At 48.7% G+C, this 14,223-nt stretch overlaps 1 protein-coding gene across 1 annotated transcript in view; it reads right to left on the bottom strand.

Annotated features, from left to right (window-relative positions):
- TOX2 (TOX high mobility group box family member 2) overlaps nt 1–13,733 on the bottom strand; it is a 172,655-nt gene extending 158,922 nt beyond the window's left edge. The window contains exon 1 of the mRNA XM_014941217.1: nt 13,619–13,733. The gene's annotated coding sequence lies outside the window, so the exon portion shown is untranslated. The remainder of the gene's footprint in view (nt 1–13,618) is intronic.
- Nucleotides 13,734–14,223: the final 490 nt, after the last annotated feature.

The following is a 14,223-nucleotide window of genomic DNA, read 5'->3' as shown; positions in this document are numbered from 1 at the left end:
AAAATAAAACAAAAGATGAAGTTGTGGCCATCAACTACGTTAAGCCCTTCTGCAGTGGGAATTGCCACCGGTCACCCTCCCCTCATCAACCCAACTCTGACAAAAAACCATCACTAAACCATGTCACTAAGCACCACATCAACCCCTCGCCTCTCCCCAGGCCGTGCGGAGCGGGGACAAGACAAAACTACACCCTACAGGAAATATTGAGAAATCCAGTCCCTTTGGTAAAAGTGATGCTTCCTCAGCACGAAACCCACAGGCCCATGATTGATGGAGCAGCCGCGCTTTCAAAGCGTGAGCTCACGCAGACGATCCCAAACGCCAGAACCAGAGCCCATAAAGGAGCACGTACAACCCTCCGCAGAGACAAGGGTTAACAATCTTATCTGGGGTCACCAGAAGAAATTCCAAGTAAAACCCACAGCACGCAGATTTCCTGCTTTCTAACCCAGTGCCCTATTTATACCTCTCTTTCTTCACAATGCCAGTGACAGCTTTTTCCTCGCTCACAGGCACGTTTCCTGCTTTTTGAGTTGTGACTTTCATTTGCAGCTCATTTCCATAACCTCAGAAATATAGTTTCAATGGAAGTGTTAAATGTACTGACAAATTCTCCGCGAATCTTAAAGTTATTGGCAGAGAGAATGGGGGCAATTTACCTTGTATCAGTCAATTGAAAATTATATATTTCAAAATCCCTTAATGGAATGCAGCAAGGTTTATCTCCGACCGATAAAGTAACGCCTTGCTGCTGGCGAGAAAAATAACAGAGCCTATTTCCAAAATACGAAGTCCTCAATATGATGGCAAATAGGTTCATCTGTGCCCGGTGACCTTCACAGTGCTCGGTCTTTATCGCGGAGCTCAGGGACTCTCTCTGCCACCTGCCCCACCGCAGCACCCAAACAGCCCTCGGCGTTAACTTCTCCATCCCTCCATCCCATCCGGCCCTGATTTGATTAACAAAGTGTTTTTTCTGGTTGCTGCTTGAACGCTAACCATGGGCAAAGCGTGGTCCTGCCACACACCACTCCTCCTATTCCTCTATTTAAAAAAGAAATAGAGAGAAAGAAAGAGAAAGAGAGAAAAGACAGTCTCATCCGATCCTTCTCCCTGCTAGAGCACCAGCATCTTCAAAAACACTGGCTGAACGAGTTGCACTAAATAATTAGGACACATGGGGGACTAAAAGTAAAGACCAAAGCACAGATTTGCTGCAACATTTCCACTTCACCGCCGTTAGAAACAAGCCACCAGTTGCCCTTTCTGGAACAAGAGGGGGCTGTAACCGAACAAATGGGGATGGCCGGGCTGGCAGGCAAGTGAAAAGAAAACCCACAAAAATCATCATGACCTGCGTTGGAATCTGAAGGTGAGATATGGGGAGGGAGATGAGAGGGATGGGAATCAACTGGCAGGAGCACAGGGGATGCTGCCTGGGCACATCAGGACCACGGGCTGTGGGGGCTCAACCCGAGCTACGTATGAAGTTAAGGAAAGTTAAGGAATCTTTAGATTCACTGGCAGGAAAAGCACCCAGCTAGGAAATCCCACCGGAGTACAGCCTGCCTTCTCCAGAGGGGATGCAGGGAGGGAGAAACCAGGGACTGAGGCACTGGAAATGAGATCAAATAGGAAATTTCATTGGAAATGAGATGGAGATGCCAGGAGCATCCTTTTAGGAGCTGCTCGCGGCAGCCCGGGCCAGGCTGAGGGACCAAGAGGACTCTGCCATCTCCTCCTCCATCACTCCAACTCGATGGCTGCAGTGGACTCCGCCACCCTGGACTCCATCTCATTCAGAATTACTCATGGACAGCAAAGCCCCGACAACAGAAGCCGTGAGCAGGAGGTGCAGCGGGGTGACATGTCCTTCTGGTGGGACACAGCCCTGGGAGAAACAGGAGGTTCGTGGAACTGCCTCCGCCAGCGACACACACACACACCACAGGAAACAAAACAACCTGTACCACGAGCAGCACAGCCCACAGAGCTCCGGAGACCAGGCAAATTCTGCTTTTGCTTACGAGGGGGGTGCGACCCCACCGATGTCGGCTGCAGCCTCTGCAAAGGGCCTCGCCAGCGCCGCAAAAACCTTCCCCAAACACGCTCAGCTTGGAGGGTTTAAGTCCTAGTCAAAGGCAGAAGAGTCACTCCCTGCACTGAGTCACCAGCTTCACAGGTTCGGCACTAGGAACCTCCCCATGAAAGCACCAAGATGGTGCAGGGGGACAGGGGATATCAAAGAACAAGAAAGAGGGGGAATCCTTCATGGTTTCCTCTGAAGGATTCAGATCCCGGTTGCAAGAGCTAATCAGTCCCCTTTGCCCTGGCACCAAGTATCCATCCCCTTTTTCTTTCTTCTTTTTTTTTTAACCTTCAGAGAGCAGAGCCAAGACACATGCAAAAAAAAAATTATATATATATATATATATATATTACTACCAACTTTTAGAGAGTCACGAGCTGTGCAGGAAACATGCCGATTCCTGCATCTCATCTGTGAGACAAGGGCTCTGGGATGCCAGCACTCCTGGGGTGACACCTCCAGGGAAGCCACCATTTGTTTATTGCAGAGCAGGCAGGGATGGGAGGTTATTACTTCTATTGGAGATGGGATTTCAGGCTGCGAGACAATTTTTAGACCGCACCAGCCTGAAATAACTCCCCAGGCCAAATTTCTAACTTGTAGCGGTCAGAACCATCATCCCCACTTTGTCGTTTTATTAAAGACCCACATGACCCCCTGACTTACATACGCTCTGGAGATGTCAACCTGGGAACCGACAGCATCCATGTCGAGGGGGGGCAGCCCCTCTTCTCACAGCATTGGTTTTGCCTCAGTGTGGTTTTTAAGTCATTAAAGGCCACGATGGGACGGCTCTTCTCCGAGGCTGCATTCCTCCAGCTGGCTGGTGGAGCGGTGAGGGGTCATCCCCAAAAATGGGACCCCACCACAAAATCCAAAGCTGGTGGGTGGGCAGGAGGGGAGGCAGCATCCCCTCTGGAGCACGTTGGCACACACACCCCCAAGATGCTCCACCGCCGGCATCTCCAGCCCCACAGGACACGATGTAAGGCACATCCCCACATCTTACCCTGGGGGGGATGCTCCACTGCCCCTCGTTTAGTGGTGGTGACCTCTCCTATCTCTTTCGCTTTCCCATTACAACTATCCACCACGATAGTTTCCCCCAGCCCCCATGGAAACCCCCAGATTTCCACCAGATACCACTGCATCTGGTGTATGCCATAAAAAAAAAGCACATACCCACTTTGAACAAAGTTATACAGAACGGTGTGACAAACACCAGATCGTGTTCTGCTACACACTCAGCAGTGGTGATAGGGGGCTGAAAGACAATAGTGTGTTTTGGGCAGAAACCTGCCCTTTTCTGGTAGATTATGCCTCCTGGGGGACAGCCTTGTGTCACCACTGGAGCCATTGCACTTGGGGTTCTGCGCAGGCTGCGAGCAAGGACCAACAGGAATGGACACCCACGGGACTGGCTCATGTGGAAGGGTTGTCTTGGGTCCACCATGGAGAAAAAAATCCCTCATGATTGAATTTCACTGAATTTTTTTAGAGTTGGAAGGGACCATAGAGATCATCTAGTCCAGCTCCCCTGCTGAAGCAGGATTGCCTATTGACGCTAAAATTGATACTATTTATTTTACCTTCTCTATAAAAATAAAACAAAAGATGAAGTTGTGGCCATCAACTACGTTAAGCCCATCTGCAGTGGGAAATGCCACCGGTCACCCTCCCCTCATCAACCCAAGTCTGACAAAAAAACCATCACTAAACCATGTCACTAAGCACCACATCAACCCCTCGCCTCTCCCCAGGCCGTGCGGAGCGGGGACAAGACGAAACTACACCCTACAGGAAATATTGAGAAATCCAGTCCCTTTGGTAAAAGTGATGCTTCCTCAGCACGAAACCCACAGGCCCATGATTGATGGAGCAGCCGCGCTTTCAAAGCGTGAGCTCACGCAGACGATCCCAAACGCCAGAACCAGAGCCCATAAAGGAGCACGTACAACCCTCCGCAGAGACAAGGGTTAACAATCTTATCTGGGGTCACCAGAAGAAATTCCAAGTAAAACCCACAGCACGCAGATTTCCTGCTTTCTAACCCAGTGCCCTATTTATACCTCTCTTTCTTCACAATGCCAGTGACAGCTTTTTCCTCGCTCACAGGCACGTTTCCTGCTTTTTGAGTTGTGACTTTCATTTGCAGCTCATTTCCATAACCTCAGAAATATAGTTTCAATGGAAGTGTTAAATGTACTGACAAATTCTCCGCGAATCTTAAAGTTATTGGCAGAGAGAATGGGGGCAATTTACCTTGTATCAGTCAATTGAAAATTATATATTTCAAAATCCCTTAATGGAATGCAGCAAGGTTTATCTCCGACCGATAAAGTAACGCCTTGCTGCTGGCGAGAAAAATAACAGAGCCTATTTCCAAAATACGAAGTCCTCAATATGATGGCAAATAGGCTCATCTGTGCCCGGTGACCTTCACAGTGCTCGGTCTTTATCGCGGAGCCCAGGGACTCTCTCTGCCACCTGCCCCACCGCAGCACCCAAACAGCCCTCGGCGTTAACTTCTCCATCCCTCCATCCCATCCGGCCCTGATTTGATTAACAAAGTGTTTTTTCTGGTTGCTGCTTGAACGCTAACCATGGGCAAAGCGTGGTCCTGCCACACACCACTCCTCCTATTCCTCTATTTAAAAAAGAAATAGAGAGAAAGAAAGAGAAAGAGAGAAAAGACAGTCTCATCCGATCCTTCTCCCTGCTAGAGCACCAGCATCTTCAAAAACACTGGCTGAACGAGTTGCACTAAATAATTAGGACACATGGGGGACTAAAAGTAAAGACCAAAGCACAGATTTGCTGCAACATTTCCACTTCACCGCCGTTAGAAACAAGCCACCAGTTGCCCTTTCTGGAACAAGAGGGGGCTGTAACCGAACAAATGGGGATGGCCGGGCTGGCAGGCAAGTGAAAAGAAAACCCACAAAAATCATCATGACCTGCGTTGGAATCTGAAGGTGAGATATGGGGAGGGAGATGAGAGGGATGGGAATCAACTGGCAGGAGCACAGGGGATGCTGCCTGGGCACATCAGGACCACGGGCTGTGGGGGCTCAACCCGAGCTACGTATGAAGTTAAGGAAAGTTAAGGAATCTTTAGATTCACTGGCAGGAAAAGCACCCAGCTAGGAAATCCCACCGGAGTACAGCCTGCCTTCTCCAGAGGGGATGCAGGGAGGGAGAAACCAGGGACTGAGGCACTGGAAATGAGATCAAATAGGAAATTTCATTGGAAATGAGATGGAGATGCCAGGAGCATCCTTTTAGGAGCTGCTCGCGGCAGCCCGGGCCAGGCTGAGGGACCAAGAGGACTCTGCCATCTCCTCCTCCATCACTCCAACTCGATGGCTGCAGTGGACTCCGCCACCCTGGACTCCATCTCATTCAGAATTACTCATGGACAGCAAAGCCCCGACAGCAGAAGCCGTGAGCAGGAGGTGCAGCGGGGTGACATGTCCTTCTGGTGGGACGAGTCCAGAGCAAGAGAGCCACGTGTCCTCCCCCCTCCTTCGAAAGCTCTCGAGCAGGAGGTGCAGCGGGGTGACATGTCCTTCTGGTGGGACAAGTCCAGAGCAAGGGGTGCAGCGGGGTGACATGTCCTTCTGGTGGGACGAGTCCAGAGCAAGAGAGCCACGTGTCCTCCCCCCTCCTTCGAAAGCTCTCGGAGGTTATAAACCCACAGACATTCATCAGTCACGCGTCACCAAGACCGAAATAGCGTTATTTCAAAAATTGAGTTGAAAACGTTGACATGAACCAGAGGAGCAAGGGCTGGGTGACAAAGCAGCCACCTGACCCCAGCAGAGCTGCCTCCCGCTCCTGCTCTCCTACAGAAACACACGGAGCTCTTGTGCTCCCATATAAAATATTTGTGCATCCTACATAATTTAGAATCCCATTAAATAACTTGACTCCCCTATTTTTCATAGCAGCAAATTCCATGAATTTTGCATTGAATAAAAATTTAGCAATCATAGCAGTTGCTAATTTCTGTGCTGTGCTCAGAACAGCCTTTCACTTCCCCGTAATGATTTTAAAACATTATCCTGCTGTTTCCTTTTTTCTCCGCCTGGCATTGAAGAGCTCTGCAAACTATTTGAATAGCGCTGGCTCTGAAAAAAAATTAAAAAAAAAATCTGTAAGGGAGAAAAAATTAAATTCAATCATCGCTCTACCCTCTGTGAACTGTGAAAGTCTTGGGAACATGAAAAGGTACTTTCTAAAGGATGTTAAGCATTCAAAAGATTAGACTGCAATGTGCAATTAAATGTGTTCCACAAACCTTTGTCAGAGTACCCAAAACCTTACTTCTGCGTGAACTTAAAATCCTCCCACTGGGAGCTTGTTCGAGTGGTTTACTTTAAACCTGTACTTCAGATATTCCATACCTTTCACTTTTATAATTCTTCAACATATGCTAACACTGGCAGAGTTAATAGTAACTGACTAATTTTAAACCCTATGATTACTGGAGCTGATTTATATAGTAGCTTCCCTTCACAATACTGCGAATCATGCACGCGGTAATTGCCAAGTTCAATTTTAGCTCTGTCACACTGAAGCATTAGTTTTTATGCCTCAGCTGTTGCCTCCTCCATGCTATAGAGGTAAGTTGATAATGCAGTAGGTTTTGCTGTTAAATATCATAATATTATGATACCCCGTGTCAGATTCTTGCAAGCTTTGTGAGCTATGCATCATCTATTAACTAAATACTTTATTAAAGGAACAGTTTGAAAAGGTTTCTATTCTAATTTAGCTCAGAACACTGAATACTGGAGGGGGGGGTAAAAATAATGTAATGATTTAATTCTCTCCACCAAAAGTGACTTGGTGGAGAGAAGCTCTCGCCGTCATCGAGGCTCTGTGGTAGGAGATGAAAGGGATCAAACTAAAGCCTGTAAAAAAATACCCTCCGGGTGAAGCCCATCACCCTGGCCTCAAGCCACAGTCTACAGACACCCATAGGAGCAGTGTTGGGAGCTGTTTCGCCCCCAAAATGAGGAGCTTTGGGGCTGCAGGGCCCTGGCCATGTCCAACAGCTTCTTGACCAAAGCCCAGGTGTCTTGGGGCAACCGTCCCTCCTGTCCCCACAGATGCAGCTGGTGGGGGGTCATGGAGCAAAGGGGGAGGGAGGGGTCTTAGCAAAGAGAAAAGGGTGGAGGAGATGGGAGAAATGAGATACTTCTCACTCCCAAGAGATGGGGCTCCACAGCCCAGGGACTTGGATGAGAAATGAGGCAACGCTGCTGAGCCGCTGGTGCCTCTCAGCTGAATCGATAATAAATCTCTTAATAGCACTTAAATTCACCCATCTCTTGAGCTTCATGTTTCAAGACTTTTTTTTATTTTTTTTTTTTAAATGAAGTCTTCTCATATCAAATATAACAAATGTGGGCAAACTGGAACTGCTGCCTTTTCCCATTCACACGTGCCACGAATGCCTAAGAGCAATGAAAATGGCCAGGTGAAGGGATGTCCCCAGGCATCAGAGACAGCTTCATGCCTCCGAGGGATGCCCAAGGCACAGCCCCAGGGATGGAGACTGGGCTTTCCCCCATGGCAGGGGGGAATTCCCCAGTGGGTGCTCAGGGGGGGGACGGGGCAGAGGAGTGGGGTCTCTGCACTGGTCCAGAATCATTGCAACCCCTTAAATGAAAACAGCACAACGCAACAAAAAATCTCTCTTCCTTAACTCCTACATGCTTGCATCTGCTACAGCCTGCATCCATTTTAACTCCTTCCTCTCCTCCACAGCTCCTCCACCCCCAGACAGATGCAGAGACCCCAACCCAAGCCAACACCTACGTGTGGGGACCAGAGGACCCTCTCCTGCTGCCACCTCTCAAGTGGCAGTTTGCCATTCACCAGACTGGGGAAATCGCCTCTATCAGCGCTATCCTTCCCCCACAAACCACAGCTTTGATGTACACAGGACAGACACACAATTCATGATATCCACCACCAACACGGGTCTTGCTCTGAAGTTAATGCATCAGGAACCTGATGAAACCCAAGCAGACAGCAGTTATCAGTTCAGTAGCCACCTTTCCTACCAACCATCTCATCATCATAGCAAGGGGATGAACTTCTCTTTTACCATTTTTTTTCCCTTCGGTTTTGCAAAAGGAAAAGAAACCAGATGAGATGCTAAACAGGGAGCATCCTGCAAGCCCGGAGAGATGCAGCTCGCTCCGGCGTGGCTCGGGGCTCCCGCACCACAGGCAGCCACCTGCTCTCCCCAGCATTTCCTACGAGGAGGTGGGACATTTCACACGGAGAGAAAGAGGAAGGAAGAATGTGAAAATTTTGCCAAGTGTGTGGTCACTGGGAGGAAGGAATAGGATTCCTGAATTTTTCGGCTTCGATGATTTTGGTAAAACCAGAAACCACGTGCCGCACGTTTCGGGAGAATGACTCACAAATGGATCGACCATAGCACCCTGGGAATTCAGAGGTGGAATAGATTCTTTGACATCTGAGGTCCCATTTTTCCAGCTCCCCAGCGGTGTCTGACCAGTCCTTTTTGTTCTAAAGCCCTTTCTGAAGTCAGTGCTGCTGAGAGCCAGCAGCTGGATGCAAACTGCCAGCGGCTGCATCAGCCTCTGCATAACAGCACTGTAAGATGCTGATGGCATCTACATCTCCAGAGACTTTCTGGAGCTAAAGAGGAGCTTAAACCACACTTTCTCTCTTGCATCACACCTGTACATTCTTACCATCATCTCATGATTTCCCAGAATGCAAACCCCCCCATCAAAGCGACAGAAGAAGCCACAGCCCAGCAGCAACGTCACCAGGCGGATGACTTGCAAGAACAATGATTCCCCCAGCAGCAGACCAGGAGGGACCAGTCTCCTGTTGGACACCAGCCCCTCTCAGCAAGCAGAGCGCAGGGCCATGATCTCAGGTAGACACGCTGGTAACACAGAACTTGCAGCACTGAGATTATTCTAAAAAATAAACCTGAAGAAAGTGCTCTGGTAGCAACAGCCTTCCTCTCTCCGTTATATACACACTCTTCATCCATCTTTGCTATTTTTCGTAGGACCATCCTTTACCAGATGTTTGCTCAGCGCCCAGTAGACTCCATTTCAGCTGGGGGCTCCAAACTCTGCTGGTCCACACATAGTTGCAACAATACCCAGCCCCAATTTTTGCAATCTCCTAAGTTTAGACAAAGCCTTTTAGCCACATCAGCCACAAAGGAAGCCAGCAGAGCTCATCTGTCCCCTCGGCTCATGCAGAGCTGGGACTCTCTGCTTGCCTGCAAAGCGGCCAGGGAGGTCTGGGTCCTCTGGGCACATCCTGACCACATCCTCAAGGGCTGGGGCTGGCACAGCACCTTCAGCATCCACAGTTCTGTGGCTTCACACCATTATTGAGCTCTGTTTCGCTTCTGGGTAGAGAAGGGGCATTGCCACATCCAAGGGTGGAAACCACCATACCTGGGGGAGGCTGCAGAGCAGGAGCTCCAGAGCCCAGACCTGCAGCACATCACACCCAACCCCGCTGAGAAAACACCTCTGTCCACCATCGGGACCTGATCCCTCCGGCAGGATACCCAAGTCGTCCCCACCTCTGCTCTACAATTTGGAGATGATGAACTATCTGCAAAAATTAAGCTCTAAATAAAAAAATGTTGACACCTTTGCACAAGCAGATCTCGACTTTTTGAACGCGCTGAGCTGCTTGTAAAGCGTCACTTACTGCACGGAGATGATGAACTATCTGCAAAAATTAAGCTCTAAATAAAAAAATGTTGACACCTTTGCACAAGCAGATCTCGACTTTTTGAACGCGCTGAGCTGCTTGAAAAGCGTCACTTACTGCACTGCAAACAAAACCAACCAAACAACAACAAAAAAAAAAAACAAAAACAAAAAAACAAAACCCCATCCTCATTATTTTATGTGAAAGGAAAAAAGGCAAGCAGGTGGCCTCGACTGCACCAGTCTCTCACCACACTGTTACGGTACTAAGCCCAACATTTGCACAGGTCTGAAAAACTCTTCGCAAGGGGCACGTAGACAGCGGAGCCACCAGATGTTGTTCTCCTAACACTTGCTCTATCACATCACTGGATGCTGCTCGAAAACCAACCTGTGCCAAGTTTTCAGAGGCCTCAGCTCACTTTCTGTGCCTGGATCTGGGGTTCTGGGGAGCTGGCTACTCTCGGATGGGGCTGGGAGTGGGGTCTCCATGTGCCCAGGACCCATTCACACAATTACACACTCAGCCTCAGCTCACAGCTCCTTCCCACCATGTCCCAGCATGTGCTGTCAGGCTGGGGGATGGCCAGAAAAAAAAAAAAAAAGAAGGAAAAAAAGGAAAAAAAGAACCCAAACTGAGAGTATAAGTTGACGTTCAGATGAGAAATATAAAAGATGCTGAGGTGGGCTGTGCACTTTGCTGAGCTAAAGCCACCGGGCGTTATTTAAAACACTCATTTATTCACAGCCAGTTCTTCACAAAGAAAGGAGAACTTCGGTCCAGTTGGGCATATGCTTTAGTTATCTTTTTTTTCTGCAGGAAGGTTTTGTTTTAATATTTCAAACCTCTTACATATACAAGCGTGGATGTTTATTGCTGCAGCTGCTTGCTATCAAATACGTGCAGTTCGTTCAAAATCGTGTGAGTATATAGCATTTTGGGGGTGATATTTCTGATAGAGCGGGCAATTATTGTAGACTATCAGAAAATGTAATTTCTCTTCTCATGCCTTCTGGATGTCTTCAAAAATTACAAATACTTTGTGATTTAAAGACACGAATGCAACTTTTGATATTTAGTGCCTACCCTGCATGTCTTCTTCCTCATTTCTCATGTGCTGACATATGGGGAGGCTACATTTAAAGCATTTAAAACTTTCTTGGCTCCCTCCATCTCTGGTTAGCACTGCTGTCCCCCCCCCTCCACGCCACCCCGTGCCTCCCACTTTCAGATGCAGGTGCTTTAACCCATTTGCTGCAGGAGGAGATGCTGCTTCACTGAGGTGGGCGAAGGGAGGAGGGAAGAGAAGGAGCACGAAGAAATTACATCAAGAACTGGCCCCCGGAGACCCGTCTGCGATGCACATCCCCACATCAAGCTGTCAGCTCCCAGCATCCAGCCCCGCCGGGGTTTATTTGCTCCAGAGGAGGAATTCATTTTGCAACTCAACTAATGCAACCCCCAAAGTGCTTTAAAACAATATTCCTCTAATAGAGATGGTACAACAACCATTATTTTCCCATTTAGAGTTAAACTAAGCAAATAAAAAGGTAACTTCATTTTCAACAAACTACCATCGTCACAAAAAAATGGATACCAAATATTCTCCTCCACCATATGCTGAATTTAACTTTATTTTTTGGTCTTCCTGCAAGTGACACACTCACTGGCAAACACTGGCTTGTGCAGCAACACCATGAAGAAATAGGAAAACGCTTCCCTCAAAATTCTAAATCCTCTTGCTTAATGACAGTTACGAAAGCTCTGTTTAATAACGTTTAATTTTAAGCTCTTCTCCCCCTACTTTCTAGAAAAGTGAATATTCCAACGACCCACTGAAAAAAATAATGTTATTTCTAAATTATTCCCAGCATTACGTTCTTGAAAGTATTCCTACTTTCCTTTTTGTGACTTACCATTGGGCTTTTCCACCCATCCCACCAGCACCTATAGTGATTGGAGGGGTCTGTGTTGGCTCCTACAGCTGAATAAATCCAAAGGAACTCAGAGGAAGCCACCAGATTTGCTCCACAGGGATCGAGCCTGATCCTCCTATCCCCCGTGCCCCGATGCTACTTGTTCAGCCCATCTCTGACTTCAGCCCTGTTTCACAGAGCCTGGAACTTTGGACACACTCAGGACAGGCACACGTGGCCTCTGCGAGCTCTCCTTCATGAGATACACCAGTCATCCAGCTACAGGGAGCAAGGAGCTCCACAGCAGCATCCAGCTTTCCCTGGATTCCCTGAGCAGCTGTAGCCTGATGGGCTTTGAAGTTTGCAGGCACATTGGACGCACCAGCCAGCTCCTGCCCCTCCAGAGTTGCCACCAATCCATCCAGCCATTTGTAGGTTGGGTCCACCAGGCTCTGAGGTTCCCATGAACACCTTTGGCCTCTTTGGCCAAAAAGGTCTATATGCATATTCACCTGCATCCAGGGGATTTTTAAACGTCGGCTTTGCTAAGCAGCATGAAGATACCCTCTGCTCCAGGCTCACCTTCTCTGAAGCACCCCAAAGCTGCCACTGTTGCTGCTCCAGTGGTTATCTCTTTTGCAGGGAATCTGGGAGCTGAGGTGGGCACCACTTCACAGGTGGTACGAAATCCTGAGATGGCCAAACTACTCCACGGCCCTCTGGTGTGACAGTCCCAGGGCCAGGGTTCCAAACAGGGCTGGGGGTGTGAGCTGCTCTTCTCCAAAAGCCCAAAATGTCTAGGTGGCTTTGCACAAAGCTTTTTCCTCTCCCTGCCTTGTCATCTCCTGTGGATGCCATGGGGAGCGCAGATCTCGGCTGGGGGTGTGAGCTGCTCTTCTCCAAAAGCCCAAAATGTCTAGGTGGCTTTGCACAAAGCTTTTTCCTCTCCCTGCCTTGTCATTTCCTGTGGATGCCATGGGGAGCACAGATCTCCAGCGGCAGGTACCCTACTGTGCACTGCCCTCATTTATAAAGCTCTTCTGAGCTAGAGGCTCCACCACTGCATCCTCTGTGCTCCCAGCAGGTCTTTTTCATCCTCAAGAACTTAGTTGACACCGGGTCCACACAGCCCCACGGCGCTGCGTGCACGACCCCCAGCCCCATCTCCTGACGGAGCAAAACTAAAGGCAAACTAAATCGTGGCCACGTCTAACAACTTCTTGGCAAAAATCCTGAATCCAGCAGGATTGATTTGGGGGTGGCCGCAGGTCCCAGTGGCACACGCTCACACGATCCCAGACTTTCAGCTCGTGCACATTTTATCGGCCAACGTTCACGGATGCCCTGCTCCCAGGTGACCCATCTCTCGTTAGTGTTTTAAGAGCACATTTAGCATTTTAAGAGCAACAGCAACGATAATAAAACAGCCTGAAAGTAGCAGTACGTGGATACAGAAGAAATCAATTTAAGTTGTTTCCTTTCACCATAATCAAGCATCTCAAAATAAATGAGAACTATTAGGCTTGCTACAACTTAATAAAAAGAGAAAAATAACCCACATGACAGAGAACAGTTAAATACATACATTGATATATAAAGATTAATTTGCTGCATCTGGGAAGCCACACAGGTTTCCCTCTGCTTCTTTCTAAAGAGTTTGATCCCCAAGTACCACAACGGCGAGATGAGACGAGTGGCATCCTGAGCTGCAGTCCCAGCACTGGAGAGCATTTTCACCCTTTATGAACTTTTTCCAACCCAATCACCCGAATTTGGCCCAGGGGGGTCGTGTCTCAGAGCTGATGGGGGGTGACCCTCTCTCCCTCCCGAGGGGTTTGCTTCCTTAGGGCTTTGTTGCCGAAACATCAGCGCTGTTTACCTACACGATGCCGGCAGAGAACTATTTATTCGCTGAAGTACAGCATCCATCCCCCTTCACTCCGGCTTCTCTGGGATGAAGGAAATTTCCTACAGCACCTCCGGCGCTCCCAAACATCTCCAACATCCCTCTGCGCATCCCTCTCTCCTTACAAGAAGAGTTTGACTATGCACAACACAGAGAAGAAGTAGTGAAGACTATTATCCTTTCTCCCACCACCAGGACAGCTGCTCGTTGCTGGTGCTGAGCCTTGGGCTGAATATATCCTTGGAATTGCTGCAGAGCTGTGGTCTCTCCTGCAGCCCCAGCAGGATGCCCAACACAGGGCACTACATGTTGCTGGTGCGAGTCACAGCACTGCTCCTCAGCCCAAATGGCCACACTGCAGGTATCAATGCTCCTCTGAAGACAACCTTTTTGATAATAGGGAACCTTATAAGAGCCCACTCTAGAGTCCCAGCACTCCTGTGCTTGTACCATAGGATGCATGGAGATATACCAGGAGGTCCAACAGCTGCTGGAGGTATATCCTCTGTAACCTCCAGTCCCGCCACAATGCCACCACAGAAGACGGTGGCCAGGACACCAGCACAGCTTTGGCTGGA

Source organism: Calidris pugnax, unplaced genomic scaffold (assembly GCF_001431845.1).
Source record: "Calidris pugnax isolate Ruff unplaced genomic scaffold, ASM143184v1 scaffold55, whole genome shotgun sequence".
Classification (NCBI taxonomy): Eukaryota; Metazoa; Chordata; class Aves; order Charadriiformes; family Scolopacidae; genus Calidris; species Calidris pugnax.
Note: the sequence above shows the minus strand (reverse complement) of the source record. Positions and strands in the feature narration are given on the sequence as shown.